Source organism: Syzygium oleosum, unplaced genomic scaffold, assembly GCF_021117445.2.
Source record: "Syzygium oleosum isolate NSW1041296 unplaced genomic scaffold, Sole_v2.1 Sole_v2.30, whole genome shotgun sequence".
NCBI classification, from domain to species: Eukaryota; Viridiplantae; Streptophyta; class Magnoliopsida; order Myrtales; family Myrtaceae; genus Syzygium; species Syzygium oleosum.
The window spans coordinates 2193248-2212858 of NW_026607514.1; positions in this window are offsets into that span (position 1 = coordinate 2193248).

A 19611-nucleotide genomic window follows, 5' to 3' on the forward strand; every position below is an offset into this window, starting at 1 on the left:
CTTCATGAGATCAACAAAGATGAATTACAACGATGAGGATCTTAATAGGAGGAGAAAAACTCAGAATTGACGAAGTGTTCATAAGGACATGGAATCACCATCGATCCGTCGTCGACATATAGTCTTTGGAAGTTGATATGCTTAGAAGGATAATTAAGTGATTAATCACAAGTCATTTTATGTAATTTGATCGTGGGCAGCACTATAAGGCCGGTGATAAGGAGCACATGCTATTGTCAACTGATAAAGAGCATTCAATCATGCTCATATCAATTCCTGGGAGGTGTTAATGAACGAGTGCATCTGTGGATTTCCGTTAATGGATAGAATATAGCCATTGACAGTCTGAGAGTCCAAAGCAGGAGAAGTGAAAATGAGTCAAAGCAACTTTTACATTTTTGGTTAAAGGAAAAATAATGTAACAGTAGCAGTAAATTCCATTTTGGAAAACCATGTGATGGGTTTTATAATTTTGGGCCGCCCATGTTGGGCTAACCCAGCCCGTTAGACATGAAATAGCCCATGAGAGAGAGATAATCGCCGAGGCAGTTATTTGTGAAAACTACAACAAGAACAAAAGAGTTAGGACAGAAGAAAAAAGTGCGTTATGAATATTTGACATTTATTCTCACTAGATAAAACTCTCTCACTCAAGAAGAAAAAGGGCTCTCACTCTCGATCAAAGAATCGTACTCTCTCGGGGTTGCAATCGAAGCATTTAATCCGTGAAAAACAAGGTACGTCCTTTTGGTGATGTACTTTAAATGATCAATGATTCAAGTTTCAACTGGGCATGTTTCCGCATATGTTTTTAGCGTTACTCGTTAGTTCGAGTTTTTAGTCTTTTAGGAATTTGTTTCCGTTTTTCCGCATTTTGTTTAGCAATCTGTTTCCAACATTGGTATCAGAGCATGTGTTCTTGTTTCCTGATCGTTTAACATGTTTGTAAAATGGATTGTTGGCCGGAATTCGTGAAACGGCACTGACGAACGCTTGGGTACGAAAAACCAACACCTGGCGGTACTATTCGAGGTCGTCTCTCGATTTTCGTGTGTCAAATTTTATTTTTGAAAGCGTAGGGTCGTAGTGCTCATCGAGACGAGAAAAACGACGGGTGGCACGCCTCTAGGGGAGGCCGGACGCGCCTCCACGCGCCGCCGCAAGTGGCGGCTCGCCGGCACATGTGTCGCACGTGCCAAACAAGCGCATGTGGACATGGCTGACGCCGGCCATGCTGGTTACTTTCCCGGGCCGAAAGGCCGGTCCCAACCCGGAAAAGCCCGACCCGGTTGGTTCGATCTGACTCGTTTTTTCGACCCGATGACCCGACCCGTAGACCCATTTGACCGTTGACCCGACCCGGTCATCCGTTGACTATTGACCGGCGTTGACCACCAAAAAAAAATTGTTGATCATGTGCTTTAAGGATTATGTGTAATTCTGTTTGGTTCTGCATTTGTTGCAGGAACAATGTCGCCCCGTGTGATGCGCACACCTATTATCCCACGATCGGCTGAACAAAAGGCAAGACTTGCAGTGTTGAGAGCTGAGTTAGATGCTTATCGATGGGAAAGTGGTGATTTGGAGAATCACGTGGTCAAGGTCAATAAGATGATACAGAAAATCATCTGGAATGGTTACTGTATGCCGGACTTTGAGAAGTTGAATGTTCTGATCAATACTCTTCCATCTGAATGGAAAAAGGTGTTGCATCGCCTATGGGAGGTCAATGTGGTCCCAGCCTACAAAAAACTTGCAATAGATTTTGTGAGGGAATACTATAGGATTGAGACAACAAAGACTTCAACCCTAGGGATGAATAGAACTTGGCGAAGAATGAATGCGCCATGAAGAAACCCTAAGGGATACCCAACAGTCTTTTCTTGATTGCCAAAGAAAGAGATTAAGTTTCCCAAGAAATTTGAAAAATCATCCCCTATTTATAGAAAAGTTTGGTATCGTTGATTTTAGGGGGAAGGACACTAGAAATGCCAAAAGTTGTATGCGGCGCTCACTTTGGTGCCAAAAGTTTCATTTTGATCATTTAAGTGCCAAAATTTTTGAAAAACGATCACTTAAGTTCCAACTCCGGTCAGTTTGGCCGAAAATCCGACGTGGCATTTTTTTATTAATTTCTGAAGCCGATGTGGCTCGCCGGAGATACAGTCAGCACGTACAGTCAGCATTTTTTATTTTAAATAAATTTTTTTCTTTTTTCCTTTTTTTTCTTTTCTTTCTTTTTTCCTTCTTTTCTTTTTTTCTTTTCTTTCTTCTCCCTTTGGTCACCGTCGGTGACCGGAGGTCAGCCACCGACAGCCTGGCCTCGCCCGGACGAGGCCGCCGTCGCCCGCTAGGCGACGTCTGGCGGGGCCGCCGTGGCCTGGGCGAAAGCCGGCCTCGCCGGATCTGGCGAGGGGAGCCATCGCCGGGGCTCGCGAGGCGAGGCCGACCTCGCCGGGGCTTGCCTGTCGTCGCCCAGGCGAGGATCGGCCGGGCCTCGCCTGTGGCGGGCGGCGGCAGCCTCGTCCGAGCGAGGCCAGGCGGCCGGTGGCTGGCCTCCGGTCACCGGCAATGACCAAAGGGAGAAGAAAGAAAAGAAAAAAGGAAAAGAAGAAAAAAAAGAAAAAAATTCAGAAAAGTATTTAAAAAATCAAAATATATACGTGAAAATGCCACGTAGACTAATTTTTTTATAAAAAAAAATCCAACTAAGATTAAAAATTTAATTATAAATGCCACGTATTAATTTGGCCAGAATCTCTCGCCGTTGGCACCAAAGTGATCATTTTTCCTCCGATTTGGCACTTAAGTAATCTAAATGGAACTTTTGGCACTTCTACTGTTCTTCCCCCTTGATTTTATATATGTTTTAGGTTGGTTTTAGATATCCTAGGTGGATATTTCTGTTCATGTGTTGTTTCTTTCCTACGCTGGATTCGTTCCTTATGTAAATAGTATTTAGTTAATGAATGTTGATGGATATTTTTTTGTTGTGAATAGTTTATGGTACTATTCTATTTTACTATCTATCTTATTAGTATCATGTGGTTGAGTGGGAATTCTAAAAGTTTTAGTAACTTTGAAGAACGTAATTTTACCTTAATGATTATATTAATGATAATTTCACATTAGGATTTTAGATGATATTTGGGAACATAAAGAGCTTTCGAATTTAAAAACTATGTGAAATTACTTATTAATATAATCAGTTTGTGTAAAATTGATGCATAAATGGGTGACATTAATAATTCATGCGTATATGTATGAAATGTTCAGATTCAATGGCTTCAGCAACTAAGAACATAATAGCTGAATTGAACAAAGGAGAGAAATTGAAAGGCGAAAATTATGACATATGAAACATGAAAATCCAATATGTGCTGGAAGAGCAAGAGGCACTAGAAGCTCTTAACCAAGTCATGAAGAGCCTGAAGATGGAAACACTGACCAACACAAAAGGGACAAGGATGCATTTACTGTTTGAAAGAAAAAGAACTCTTTTGCTCGCATCACATTTCTGAGTAGAATGGAGAATGACATCATGCAAGAGTTTAGGCACTTTAAACATGCCAAAGAAATGCGGGAAGCACTAGCAGCAAGATTTGGTCATATATCGGTGACCAAGCTAAGACAGCTCACTATAAGGTTTAACTCGTATAAGAAGGCTCATGGTCAGACCATGAAACAACACCTGAGAAAGATGTCAAACATGATCAATGAGCTGAAGGATGCTGGCCACATTCTGACTGATGAGCAGCCAGTACAAGCAGTGATCCGTTCCTTGCCTCAAAGCTAGGAGCACATGAAGGTGCACCTAACTTATAATGAGAACATCAAGACCTTTGAGGATGCCATGCGTCATCTTGAGTTGGAAGAGGATCGCCTCCTGGCAGCGAAACCAGAAACCGACATCTATTACATTGGTTCTAGCTCACATGGGGCTTTGAGCTCTAAGTGCAAGCGCGTCGAAGGTTCATGAAATGAAAAGACAAGGGAGCAAGTTCTTCAGGTAAAAAACCGAAATTTAACCAACATGACAGAGGAAAACGTCCTTTTGTCAAGGGTGAAGTGCTACAATTGTAGCAAGAAAGGTCACTTCACTCGCGATTGTGGCGAGCCAAAGAAGGTAAAAACCCCTTTTATTCTTGAGAACTTTGCTTATGTGTCAAGTTCTATATTTCTAACTGAGTCTAATCCTTTGTGGACTATAGATTCGGGGAGCCACAGACCATGTAGCGAAGGACAGAGCTGCCTTCGTGGAGTTCCGACGGGTTCCGATTGGAGCGAAATGGATCTATGTAGGGAACAACTCCAAAGCTGAAGTTAAAGGGATTGGTACCTGGCAGTTAATGATGCGTGGTGGACGCACGTTGTTCCTACACGACGTATTATATGCTCCGGAGATTCGTCGGAATTTAGTGTCTGTATTAGTGTTGGTTAAACTTGGTTTTAATTTGAACCTCCATAATAATGGTGTTGACATGTATTTGAATATGAATTACTATGGTTGTGGATACTTTCTAGATAGTTTTATTGTATTAGATGTTAACTATGGTGATGTTAACGTTTGTTATTCCCTATTTACATCTTCCAACTCCTATGATAATGATGTGAATGTGTGGCATGTTAGACTTGGTCATATTGGCCAACAACGAATTAAATTGATTAGCCAAAGAGGGCTTATTAGGCAATATCGAAAAAGTCGATTTGCCTATCTGCGAGCATTGCCTGATGGGGAAAACAACAAGGAAACCATTCGGAAATGGCACAAGAGCTGAGTTTCCTTTGCAATTAATCCATTCTGACATCTGTGGTCCAATGAATGTAAGAGCAAAGTATGGGGCTCTATATTTCATCACATTCATAGATGATTGTACTAGATTTGGATATGTCTATTTGATATCTCATAAATTTGAGGCATTGAGTTGCTTCAAGAAATTTATGAACTTGGGGGTAAGTACAGCGCAAGTGCCATAACTTTTGTACGGAGGACACTTAAGTGCCATAACTTTTTTTTGGTTCACTTGAGTGCCATAACTTTAAAAAAAAAAGATCACTTAAGTGCCACTTACTAGCTGGTCGTGAAGGCCCGAAACCGCAGCTTTTCCGGCCGAACCATGACCTTCCCGGTGAGGCGAGCACTACCAGCTTGAAGAGGGGGTGTCGTTGAATCATTCCATGGCCTCCGTTCGTCTCGAAATTTCCATTTTAGCCTCCGTTGACAAAGGTAAAAATGCTTCGTAATCGCACATTTATCGAGCCGATTTGTGTGACTACGAAGCATTTTTACCTTCGTCAACGGAGGCTAAAACGGAAATTTCGAGACGAACGGAGGCCATGGAATGATTCACCAACACCCCTTCTTCAAGCTTGTGGTGCTCGCCTCATCGGGAAGGTCATCGTTTGGCTGGAAAAGCTGCGGTTTCGGGCCCTCATGACCAACCCCTCTGACAAGCTAGTCGTGAGGGCCTGAAACCGCGGCTTTTCCGGTCGAACGGTGACCTTCCCGGTAATGCGAGTACCACCAGCTTGAAGAGGGGGTGTCGGTGAACCATTCCATGGCCTCCGTTCGTCTCGAAATTTCCGTTTTAGCCTCCGTTGACGAAGGTAAAAATGTTTCGTAGTCACACAAATCGGTTCGATAAATTGTATGACTACGAAGCATTTTTACCTTCGTCAACGGAGGCTAAAACAGAAATTTCGAGACGAACGGAGGCCATGAAATGATTCACCGACACCCCCTCTTCAAGCTGGTGGTGCTCGCCTCGCCGGGAAGGTCACCGTTTGGCTGGAAAAGCCGCGGTTTCAGGCCCTCACGACCAACCCCTCTGACAAGCAAGTCATAAGGGCCTAAAACCGCGGCTTTTCGGGTCGAACGGTGACCTTCCCGGCGAGGCGAACACTACCAGCTTGAAGAGGGGGTGTCGGTGAATCATTCCATGGCCTCCATTCATCTCAAAATTTCCGTTTTAGCCTCCGTTGACGAAGGTAAAAATGCTTCGTAGTCACACAAATCGGCTCGATAAATTGAGTGACTACGAAGCATTTTTACCTTCGTCAATGGAGGCTAAAACGGAAATTTCGAGACGAACTGAGGCCATGGAATGATTCACCGACACCCCCTCTTCAAGCTGGTGGTGCTCGCCTCGTCGGGAAGGTCACCGTTCGACCGGAAAAGCCGCGGTTTTAGGCCCTCACGACCAGCTCGTAAGTGGCACTTAAGTGATCTTTTTTTTGGAAGTTATGACACTCAAGTGAGCCAAAAAAAAGTTATGGCACTTAAGTGTTCTCCGTACAAAAGTTATGGCACTTGCGCTGTACTTACCCCTATGAACTTGGTAGAAAATCAACTAGATAAGAAAATAAAAGCATTAAGATCCGATCGAGATCGAGAATATTTATCTAATGAGTTTAGAAATTTATGTGATGAAAAAGGAATTGAAAGACAGTTATCTATTCCATATACTCCTCAACAAAATGGTGTTGCTGAGAGGAGAAACAAAACCCTATTGGAAATAGTTAGGTCCATGATGGCACAAGCTAACTTGCCAATCACTTTTTGGGGTGATGCTTTGTTAACTGCTGCCTATGTACTTAATCGTATGCCTTCTAAATCAGTTACTTCCACTCCGTATGAGTTATGGACAGATAGAAAACCCGATTTAAGTTTTCTTAAATCTTGGGGTTGTACTGCTTATACTCATGAGCCCACTCACAAATATGGGAAACTGGGTCCCAGAGGCAAGAAGAGTATTTTCATAAGATATTCAGAGCACTTGAAAGGGTATATGTTTATAGGTGAGCAAGAAAGTGGGAGTGTGGGAGTATAACTGAATTTGAATCACGAGTTATCACATTCTTAGAGAATGAGTTTCCTAAGAAGGGCGAAATAGGTGAGGACTACTCACTATTTGAAACCTTGGATCCTGATAATGAAACTGATGAAGTTCGTCCAAGTGGAAGCAATGTGAGAAGTGAGGAATTAAATTCGACTCAATCTCAATTGCAACCGTTTGATGAGATGATACTGTCATTATCTAATCCAAGTGGGAGCGTAATGGAGAATGATGTACCATGTGTACATACTCCCGTACGGCGAACAAGTCGCAAAAGTATTCCCCGACGACGTTTTGACATTGAAGGGGAAACTTTCATGGTCGCTCCAAAAGATGAAGATGAGCTAAGAAATGTAAATGAGGCTCTAAGTTGCCCTAATAAAGAAAAATGGATATTTGTAATGGAAGAAGAAATAGAGTCAATGAAGTCAAACCATGTTTGGGAACTGGTTGATCTTCCAACAGGACGCAAAGCTATTGGGAACAAATGGGTTCTCAAAATAAAGCAAAAAGCTGATGGCTCAATAGAAAGATATAAGGCTCGCCTCGTGGCGAAAGGGTATAATCAACAGGAAGGAATTGATTATGAGGAAACTTTTTCTCCTGCAGTGAGATTTACCTCAATTCGCCTTATTCTGGCAATAGTGGCAAGTATGGATCTTGAATTACATCAAATGAATGTAAAGGCTATTGTTCTAAATGGAGAATTAGAAGAATAAATTTACATGGAGCAACCCGTTGGCTTCATTATTAAAGGCCAAAAACAAAAAGTATGTCAACTTTTAAGATCGATATATGGCCTTAAGCAGTTTTCGAGACAATGGTATGTACGTGTTCATAATGCCATAGTGACGTATGATTTTACAATGATTGATGAAGATCATTGCGTATATATCAAAAGATCCAAAGATCAATTTGTGATATTATCATTATATGTTGATGACATATTGATTGCCGGAAGCAATATGGAGTTGGTTAATACTGTAAAAAGTTGGTTATCGTCTAACTTTGAGATGAAAGATATGGGTCAGGCTGCATATTTTCTTGGAGTTAAGATTTCAAGAGATCGTTCCAAGAGATTATTGTCTCTTTCGCAAGAGACTTATATAAACAAAGTTCTTGAACGATTTTGTATGCATGACTGTAAACCCATGGATACTCCTATTGCAAAAGGTGAAGGATTGAGCTATAAATTGTGTCCTAAGACTCCACAAGAAAAGGAACAAATGAAACGTGTTCCTTATGCTAGTGCCATTGGAAGTTTAATGTACGCTATGATGTGTACAAGACCTGACATATGTTTTGCAATTGAAATGGTAAGTAGATATCAATCCAATCCAGGTCAAGCACATTGGAAAGCCGTCAAAAGAATCATGAGGTATCTAAAGGGTACTGCTGATTATTCTCTGAGTTATCAAGGAAAGGATCTGCGACTTGAAGGCTACTCAGATGCTGACTGGGGAGGAGATTTGGATGAAAGGAAATCTACCTCTGGATTTGTTTACTTACTGAATAATGGCGCCATATCTTGGAGCAGTAAGAAACAAATTTGTATAGCCTTATCCACCATGGAAGCTGAGTTCGTGGCATTGTCAACAGCAGTACAAGAGGGAGTTTCGCTTAAGAGATTTTTGGATCATTTAAGAGTTACTGAGAATGCTACAACCTCATTATTGGTTAATTGTGATAGTCAAGTAGCGATAGCTTACACCAAGGATCCAAAATATCATTGCAAGACCAAACATATAGATACTAAGTACAACTTTGTTAAAGATATGGTAGCACGAAAGGATGTGAATTTGCAGTACATATCTACGCATAGAATGATAACATATCCTATGACGAAGCCTATTCCTAGAGATGTTTTCTATGGTCATGTAAAATCTCTAGGACTGCATAGAAAGTTATGTACTGATTATTGTATTTTTCCCTGAATGTTCACATTGAATGAAGTTGTTCTATCATTATTAATGCCTAAGAGTTTATTTTATATTTATGCATCTTAGTGCTTAGTGCATTATATTGAGAAAGTATGTTGGACAGATGAGATTAGCCCACTCATATGGGTAATCGCCTCTATTTACTGTGTGATAAATAGAGATGAGACAATGTTAAGTTTATTATCTAGGTGATAATCGAGAGCTCAAGCTTAAAATATAAATGTTGCCTTAGCTGAGTGTTAAGATGAGGACCAAATATTTGCTATGTCCGAAAGTAAAATAGCCCACATATTTTACTTTATCTGTCTTTGATGCCAGATGTAAGTTCTGATGGATTCTTTGGAAGAGTAGATATGTGAACTCAAGTTTAGACATTGAGTATGTCTAAACTATCATCTGTACGGTATTGAATGTGAAGACATACACTCCATGGGAAAGGAGTTAATGCCGTAATACGTATTTCATACTACGTATGCATGAGATGACCAATAAGAGTGGCAAAAGTTTTGATGTCAACTTTATGCCGTGTGAGACTCTTGAAGATAAGAATTCCTTATTTAGTGCCCTTACAACTCTGACTTATTCTCAAAGTTTCTATTCAGTATTTGCTATCTTAGGGTGTTGTCAATGGTTATGAATGATTTGACCTAATGGGGCATTTCTAGAAAAGCGACCTGGACTGAAATGAAGAGGTTTAAGGAAAGAGGAAGATCAATTTGTTTATGAAGTCACATTCTATTTTTTGTAATCACAGGTCAATCAATTATGATTTTGAGTAAATTATAGTTGTGAATACAATATACGAGATGCTAAAAGAGATAAAGAGAGATATAAATGTGACTGATTGATCTAAGGTACTGCATACTATATCTACTCAAAAACATTATGCCCAATGTGAGCTGCTATGTATTCCTAATAGATGCATGGCAACGAGCTCTCAAAGTATGCTAGTCGCACGGATTATTTGCTAGTATGAATATTGCAAAGAAGAGAGAGTTATGTTTAGCCCACCATGTGCGAGTGGGAGATGATGGGTTTTATAATTTTGGGACGCCCATGTTGGGCTAACCCAACCTGTTAGACATGAAAGAGCCCATGAGAGAGAGATAACCGCTGAGGCAGTTATTTGTGAAAACTGCAACAAGAACAAAAGAGTTATGGCAGAAGAAAAAAGTACGTTCTGAATATTTGACATTTATTCTCACAAGATAAAACTCTCTCACTCAAGAAGAAAAAAGGCTCTCACTCTCGATCAAAGAATTGTACTCTCTCGGGTTTGCAATCAAAGCATTTAATCCGTGAAAAACAAGGTACGTCCTTTCGGTGATGTACTTTAAACGATGAGTGATTCAAGTTTCAACTGGGCACGTTTCCGCATATGTTTTTAGCGTTACTCGTTAGTTCGAGTTTTTAGTCTTTTAGGAATTTATTTCCGTTTTTCCGCATTTTGTTTAGGAATCTGTTTCCAACACCATGCTATCATCTAAAGGATATGTTGTATGGGCGACCTAGACCTCGACGACAGCACCAATCAACTCCCCACGGCACTTAACTCCCAACGGATGAATTGAAGATGGATATATATATATAAAGAAGAGCAACGTAGTTTAAAAGGGTTGGACGGAAAATAAATAAAGCTTATTCTGTTATCATCTTCTCTCTGTTGATCAAATTTAATTTCATAACAATTTTTTAAACCCACACGGGCATGTGACAAGTTCCTATTATAAACCAAACATGGGACTGATAATCACACCGGAAACGAGTATTAATTCATTCCAGGCTAATTCTCTTTAACCAAACAACTCATTACTACTAGGAGTGAGCAAGATGGACTGTCCAAACCGGGACCGGACCGGACTAACCGGTTTGGTCCGGTTCTCGGGAATATCAATCCAGTTCCCGGTTTCTAAAAGTGAAACCGGTTTCCAGGCGGTCTGGTTCCCGATTCTAGGGTGAGAACCGAACCGATAAATATATATATTTTTCTAATTTTATCATATATATATGTGTACTTACTTTTTAAAATTTTTGAAAAAAATAGAAACCCTAATCTAATTTCCCAAATTCCCTCTTGCCTTTACCAATAAGTGTTTGGTCCCATTGGAACCGGTCCACGATCCCAAAACTAGCCGGTCCGATCCCCAGTCCTAGAAAGTGGGAACCGGTCCTCCCAGTCCGGTTCCTAGTTCTTGGGTTGGACCGGACCGGGCCGGAAATCGCTCACCCCTAATTACTACTTTTTTTATGGCAAATGATTGAATCGCAAACATAGCGAGATGACAAGGCCTTCATTTCTTGTAGAACAGTAAAACCTGAGAAGAATTTATTGCAAGAGAAATAAGTGTAGATGTTTCCTACATAAATTTTGTGGATCATAACTGATGAATCCATTTCATTAATGTACTACCTCTCTCAAGCTATATAAGTTCCCATCTCTAGATCGACTACATCATCAAACAATACAAAATATCAGACAATTTGCTAACCCTTCCGTCCCCAAAAGACCATCATGGCAACGCTCAAGAACTTGTCTGCTCTCATGATCTTGTTGGTCGTCAACGTGGCAATGCTTCCTAGGGCTACCTTTGCCATAGGCGGAAACCCCACTTGCGCAAAGGGAATGACTGCCAATTGCGGGTCTCAGCTCTTTCAAATCATAGTCTTTGCCCGCACCTTTGCACCCACCAATGAATGTTGTCGCGAGCTCGTGACGGCGGGGAAGGACTGCCAAAATCAATACGTGAAGTTGATCCTCTCGACTCACAGACCGATCAAGGGAACGATCTCCGATCTCTACAAGAGGAGCAATGAGACGTGGAACAAGTGCATTGCGGCTGCCAATTCTGTATCCCCTACCGAGCTCGCTCATTGAGAGCTATTCTTACTCTGTAGTGCACTAAACGTGTAAAATAAAAAAGACGAAAGAATTATAATTTTTTTTATTGGATTCTCCTAAGAATTTTCCTATTTTTTGTGCCTCTTAAGCCTTATAGTTAACTATCACCGAAGCACAAAAGTGGATGAATCATATTTTTAGTGTTCAATGTGCTTAGAAACTTAAAAAATTTTAAAATGATTTGCAAAATACATGTCGTCCCTGAAGTTGTTACATATTTTCGAGTCTAAAAACATAGGGTCACAAACAAAACTATGAGAAAATGTCACTTTGTTTCTTTGTTTCTAACATAGCCTTTTGAAACGAATACCTAAGCAACCAAAAGGTCAAATGATGGTTTGATAATCATACATTCATCTCTACTAATCAAAGATCGAACGCGGACGGTTCGTAACCACCTAATTCGAAATATTAATTAACACACATAAGCACCAAATATAAAAGACACATAACCTAACGTAAAACTGCAAAGTTGTTCATTAGGGTCTGAAATAGTAATCTAGAGAATTCTGGGACCTAAAATTTGATTTGATAAGTCGTATGCTAAAATTGGAGTTTGTTTGCTAGGTTAAATTGGCCCCGAAATCTATGAATAGAATCTGGAAATTCAGAGTTGTGGTCTGAAATCCTCTGTTCTGACCCGACCTAGCTCAATTCTCGAATTTTTAAATCATTTCTTTTCAGAATTAGGAAAAAAATGTTCTTCATGAAAGTTGTAGAAAAGATTTAGATCTTTCTATTGTAAAAATTTCACATGAATCTAAAACTGTTTGATTGGTACGATGCTTGCCTCAAAAAGACAATCAAACTCTATGTTAGATCTTTTTTTCTTATCCTTGCACTGACCGACTTTGTTTTACAAATTACACAAAGTTAAAGATCTTTCTCGCAAAAACGTAAGACTGGAAAGTTGTTCATTAGGGTCTAAAATGGTATTTCAGAGAATTTGGGGACCTAATTGGAAAGTTAGGTTGACCTTAAGTGCAAAAAGCTCGGATAAGGTCAGTCTGGCCTATAAAGCTGTTTTTAATTTAGTCCTGAGAAAAAAACGAATTATTGGGAAATATCATGGATTTTTCAAAAAAAAATCAAAACATGAAAGTTGTTAAGAACACGTTTTCCTAATTGCCTGTAAAATTTCACTTGGTTTTGACCAAGTTTGTTATCTTTTCTGAATTTTACAACTCGTTGGTCAAAATCGGGACATAGTATGAAAAGTTGGGTCAATTTAATCAAATCCAAACCTTTCGGGTCAGAATTGGATTAAATGTTCTAAATGAAATTTGAATTGCACATCTTAAGGTTTCTAAAGGTGCTTGAATCTTTACAATCGGACTTTATTTGACAGAGTAATTGAGCCTAATCATAATCAGTCAAAATTTAAGCTAAAATGAATTGGTGATCCTTCATGGCTCACTTCTTTCTTAATTGGAGATTGTGAATCAAGGCTAATTGGCTCGAATGTGTGTTTAATTTGTGTTTGCTAGATGTATGCTAGGCGTGATGCATGATTGACGGGTAGCCTATTGGGAATGACAAAAATCGAGTTAGGGGTTAATCGATATTGATCATTGTTATATGAATGCATAACGGTGGGCAGTTATCATTAACCATCGGTCAATGAACCTTAGCTATTAGAGGGTTGAGAAATTGAAATGTGTGACAGGTAAAGGCCGATCTCGAGGCCATTCCGTTGTTTGATTGAGGTGAACTTTGCTGATCGTTTAATTTGAGTGATTGCATGTGAATGAATGAACGGATGGAAATCAACATTATCGACGGTGGCCATGCGAGGCGGTCCAAGGAGGAGGCGGCCGAAGCTCACGAAGGTGGTGGTGAAAGATCAATTTTCATTTCAGTCTCAATCTTTGTAATAGCTAGTTTAGATTAGCTATTAAACAAGATTGGCTTAGATTCTAATAAAAATTGTTTTAGTTAGAAAGACCACTAGAAATCCAAAAAGAACCAATGATAGTTCTTAGCATAGCTCAGGACGCACACTCGATAATGAGGGGATATGGACCATTAGTGACTTTGAGGCTACTTGAAATGAATTAAAGACGCACTTCGTATCCAATGGTCGGAGTTGATTGCCCGACCTTGGATAAGTGAAACATAGGATTTCTTGTGGCTTGGTCACGAGGGATGGATCTCCTTATCTAGGATAGGTTTAGTCTTTAGAACTCACGTTAGTCTCAATAGCCAGCTTCCGAAGCCCCTTGTCTCGAGGCTTAACGACAATGCCATATCTATTCTTTGCCCGACATTCAATCGGGTTTACACCCGACGAGTTGCATGTTTTCTTTTTTTATTGCACTTAGAGTAGCTTGTCTTTCAATTTTATTAAGTGTTTAATTCTCACACCGCTTTCAATACATTGTTTGTTAATTTCTTTTTCTAGGCTAGAATTAGGACTAATTTAGAATCTTAGGAAAATCACAAAAACATATTGTCACGCCCCGAACCCAGCAAGCACGCGAATATCCCACGACGGTCGTTAAGAGTGCGATGTCCCAAGACGCATCGCCGACCCGATCAATTCACTTACGATCATATGCATGCGGAAGCGAACTATAACACCCTATCAACATCACATATAACTCGGGGCAGCTAAGGAGACAACAGGAGTACACATCAACAAAACAACTTTCATAAACACATTGTTAACCCAAGTTCGGTATAATTTACAAGCCCAACCTTAGGGCGACTTTCCACCAACTACACGTACAAAATGATCGGGTTAACCTAAACTCCTCTACAGCAAGGCATCCAAAAGCGGAAAGTTCATCCTACGCCCTTATCACCCCTAATCTCCGATCCTTACATGACGTCTATTCATCACCCCAAACCTGAAAATGTTTAACCACGGAGGGTGAGATAACTCAGCAAGTAAACTCCCTAAACCTCGTTTAGGAGAATATGTTGCCTCCAGATTGTCCTAAACATTCAAGTCTGCCGTAACAAACATGTCATAACACAATCACAGGCATTTTTACCTCACTTCGGCACATACACAAGCCCTGCATGTTAGTCCAACCACAACAACATGACAATCATTACAAGAATACACTCATTCTCAAGAAGCATTCAATCCATGCTCATGCACTTACAATAATCCGAACACTTTCATTCTCAAGTTCGACGCCTCGCATTCATCCATGCACTCCAGCACACGTGTCCAGATTATTCATGACCCGCGTAAACATGCCTCAGGTCCAACTTTCGTTCCACAGCCTGCGTAAAAACGCTTCAGGCTCAACAACACTTCCACAGCCCGCGTAACACGCCTCAGGCTTAATGTCTCTTGCCCGCGTAAAACGCCTCAGGCTCAACATCTCCTCCAACAACCCGCGTAAGACGCATCAGGTTGGCGATCTTCCGGTATAACTGAGCATCGTCCCGCGTAACACGCCTCAGGACGGGTTCAATTCCCCGCGTAAAACGCATCAGGAATTAGGTAATCACACGAGCACACCATCACACCACTTTTTATCTTTACCTCGCGTAAATACGCCTCAGAGCTTTTAGTGATCACTCATGTCATGCAATGCATTCACTTCGCGTGTTAATCACACCACATGCTCACATAATGCATGTCAACTCAATCGCAACCCATGATCACCACCAAATCATCCTCGGTCTCGACAACATCAATCATTACAAATCAACCAATCCATCAACATGGACACCGAGTATTCAATATCAAGTCACACGTGCATAAGCACCATTTAGGTCGTCAATCAAGCACCATTCAACCACGAAACTGATCAATCCACCCGCACGTGCCGAATCAGCCCCTTCCCCTCAATTAAATCCACAAGCCCTTCCACGCACACGGTCACAATTAGGTAATCACCAACCACCCTCAAATCAACACATACAACACACATTCAAGCATCAATTCCAGTCATGAGGGCAACAACTATTCAACCTCGACACCCCCACCATTCCGCTCATAAAAATGGACATCCATAAAATCGGGGTAAATCTGGGCAGATTATACAGTAACCAAAATCCTTTCAAAATAAATAGTAAACGAACTCCAAAAATTCTAAATTTTGGATATATCATAAAAAACATCTTGATAAACATTTCTTATGCAGAACACAAAACCCAGTTCAATTTGTAACCATGTCTTTTTGTCACTCGAAATCATACCAGAATCAGTTCGCTCTAACAAACTGTTTTGTCCTCAAAATACATTTCTTTCAATACCCGAATCATCTTGAAAAGCTTTGAAATTTTTATATATCCTAGACAGGAAAGTCCTCAACAAATTTTATGAAGGAATTTTATTGAAAATAGATCTGAAAAATTTTATAAAAATTCGAAAAGACAAGAAGGTCGGGATGAACAGTGTTCCGGGCAGTTTTAAGACGGTCTGAAAATGGGTTTTCGTGCGACCCAAATGGCCTCCAAAAATTCCAGATTTAAAATATGTTACACCTCAGGATGTGAGGAAAAACTTTTGTGAGGACACCACCCTTGATTTGGCCTCCAAAAATCTCCACAAAAATAGTAAAGCGGGAGGGTACAGAAAACACAATTTCAAGATTCAACCCAAACTTCAAGGATCCGAGTCCTAGTTGATAACCACCGAACTTCAGCCCTCAAAATTCATTCCACAAGGTTCAAACTATCATGCCACAGCCACTTGAACATCCAAGAACACAATGAAAGATCAAGCTCTCCTCTAATCTACCTATAATCACCTCAATCAACCCCTAAACCAATCCATCGACAACCCATCACCCTAATCAAAGTTTAGAGAGAAACTTGCCTTAAACCTAAGCAAGAAAAGCCCAACAAGCAGCAACAAAGGCCTCGGCAAGGCAGCAACTCCAGCGAGCGGCGGCGGCGGCAACGCACGGCGGCTAAACGGCGGCGACGGCGGGTGTCACGACCTAAAATTTCTCTCAGGCTAATGGATTGTTAAGACTAATCTTAACTCGGGCCTTCCCAAGCCCTACCAATTCGCAACTTAGAGTTTAAGTTTTTAACATGCAAAAGTTTTTATGCTCGGAGTCGCCACTAATCAATTTATGGTAGGTTGATTAGAAACCTAAATAAAACATAGGGAGATATGTTTTATTCCTACGAACCAGAGATTCTAAGCCCGGGGACTTGATTCCGCTAGATCTGGTCTAACGCCCTTTCGGTACCTTTTCTTTTCAAAAATGTTTTGGCAGGCAGTTTAGATCCATTTCAACTTAGTTACTAACATGTGAGGTGTTCATGCGAGTGCGCAAACCACCAATTTAACACCCAGAAAGCATTAAATAAATTGCAAGTTTGGAAGAATTACTTACCTAGAAGCAACGTAAGCATCTGCATTGTTAGCTAGAAAATCACATTGACACCCTAATATGATTTCTAATTAACAAGCAATTCACTCAATTTCTTTTTTTTGGATTTTCACTTATTTAAATGAAATCTAGCCTATATGCAATGACATGCGATTAATGTAACCTAGCATGCAAACTATATGTCGTGCGACGACGTGACCTATTTCTAATGACAAGACGAATGATTATTTTTGGTATTTTCTCAATTTAAATTCTGAATAATAAAAATGCCTAAATTAACATGCAAACTATGATGACTTAATCTACCCTAGCATGATTTCTTTTTAGGATTTTTGTTAAAATTCGAAATAATGAATTACTTAAATTAAGAATACAATCTATCCTAATCTATCCTAAAACAATTCATTCTTCTTTTTTGGGATTTTCATGGAAATTCGAAATAATAAAATAACCTGAATAATCTATTAAGATTAGAATATTACTTAATTTAAACTAGGAAATAAATCATCTCAAGTCCTAATTTAAATTAAACAACTACTCTATCTTCTAGATATATTTAGGATTCCTAGACATGCAAAAACTCTAATTCAAATCTAATTAATATTTTTTGAATTTTCTGTTTATTTGAAAAAGGAAAGCAATTAAATAAACAAGGATAGCAACCACATTCAAAACGTCCACTTGATCCGCCATATTTGTTTCAAACTCGGATTAGGCATACAAATCAAACTATCGGTCATATCTATAGGGTTATAGATATCGACGGAAAGCCGATTATTCAAATTTGGAAAGCGGATAAAAATCATTATCGTACCCAAGTGTTTATGGATAAGATAATAATTTTCCGTATCGCCGCGTATCGAACCTTAGGAATAAGGTCGGATAGTCGTCCAGATACGTTGCTAAATTAGGAAGTTTTCCTAATTTTGAATATTTAAAAATATTGCGGATATATCGAACATTATCCTAAGATATCTAAATATCCACATGATATTCACGAAATATTCAAACACCCATATTAGGAAATTAAATATTCTGAAAATATCGGATAATGTTGAATTACCTAATTTGCAGATAACTTCCAAATTTGAATCACCGGGATTGCAGATCGGGACCGACGGTGGGCGCGGTGGATCACGAGCAGCTGTCTCTCGGTGGATCACGAGCAGCTCATCGGCATCGGTGTCGCAGTGAGGACTCCTCAGCAATGTACTTGACTCGGCAGAAGAGTGCTCTTGGTTTTGCTTAACAGCAACGACAGAATCAAGGAACAACGCTGGAGAATCGTCTAAGGCTTGCTGGGATCGGAAGTTCAGTATAGATTTGTGGGCTTTCGTCTGGTCAAGCTTGAGTCCGTTGAAAGTTTGCTGGGAATTTGCTATTCGTGAGTGGCCTTGGCAAAATTAAAGATTGAACAAGCTGCAGCGAGGACAGGTTTCAAACGGTGCAAGTCTGGAGGAGCCTCTGCTGTTGAAACGTTGTTGGATGCCAAGCGGGAATGTCAAGATCCGTTGGAGTATTGCTAAACGACAAGTGCAGCGAAAGACCAGCGACGCCGTGGACAAAGACGTCGGCAGAGTTAGATGCGGGGCTACTGCTTCATGATTCAGCAAGGCTCGTCACAGCAAGAGCAACAGGTGAAGACGTGAAGCAGCAACGACGGGCAGCAGCAGGACCGTCGTCGCGTAGGGTGAAGCTCGGCGGGGTGACGGCCGTGAAGAGACTCAGCCGCGAAGGGACTCAGCCACGATGCTCCTTTCTCTCTCTCCCCCTCTTGCTTTTCTATCGTGTGCCTTTTTACGAAGCGATCTTGTTGTCGTTGATTCTCCGAAGCCCTCTGTGTATGTCTCTCTAAATTGTGGTCCCCGATGTGGCCGTGTGTTTGTAAGTGGTGTCTAGCCTCTTCTTTGTGAACCCTTAATGAATATTTATAGGTAAAGTGTAGGGTTTTTTTTTGCTTGCAATTATTTCCTACTTCGATTCAAAGAAGATATTGCAATATATGATATTATCAAATCAATTTGTTCAATTTAAATCACGATAATATCCAAACTAATATTTTTCAACTCGACATTTTCCAATGGAAATTTCTGCTCTTATAATGTTCATGGGCTTGGCCAAAATTTTTTTGAACGCGGACTTAGTCCAATTTCATTAAGTTCAGAGCCGTTCACTCGAGTCCATCCACCGCCGGTCCGATAAATATCCAAACTATATGGGCCTATTAATGAAATGCTCCTAATATCTATATGCAATTTAACGAATATTTTTGCTAGGTGTCGGGATCGACTCCTAATTTTCCTATGCAATATGTACCTAAATGGATCGCCAAAATTTAGGTGTCAACAGCTGCCCCTCTTTGAAGGTGAGCTCGAAGAGGTTGCATTCAAAGACTAAATGATACCTAAATTTTGACCATTAAAATGCAATGAATGTTATATTTGGTGGGAGTATTAACCCGTTTTAAAATGCATTAAGAAATGATGCATGCTAACATGAGTGGAAAACATACCTGGAATTACTTACCTGACAGGAGTGAGATAGCGCAATTCGAGGCACGACTCGGACTTTGTATGTTGTTTGGCAAATGTCTGGGCTCATTTCCATAGGTATTGCCTGATATACGTTGA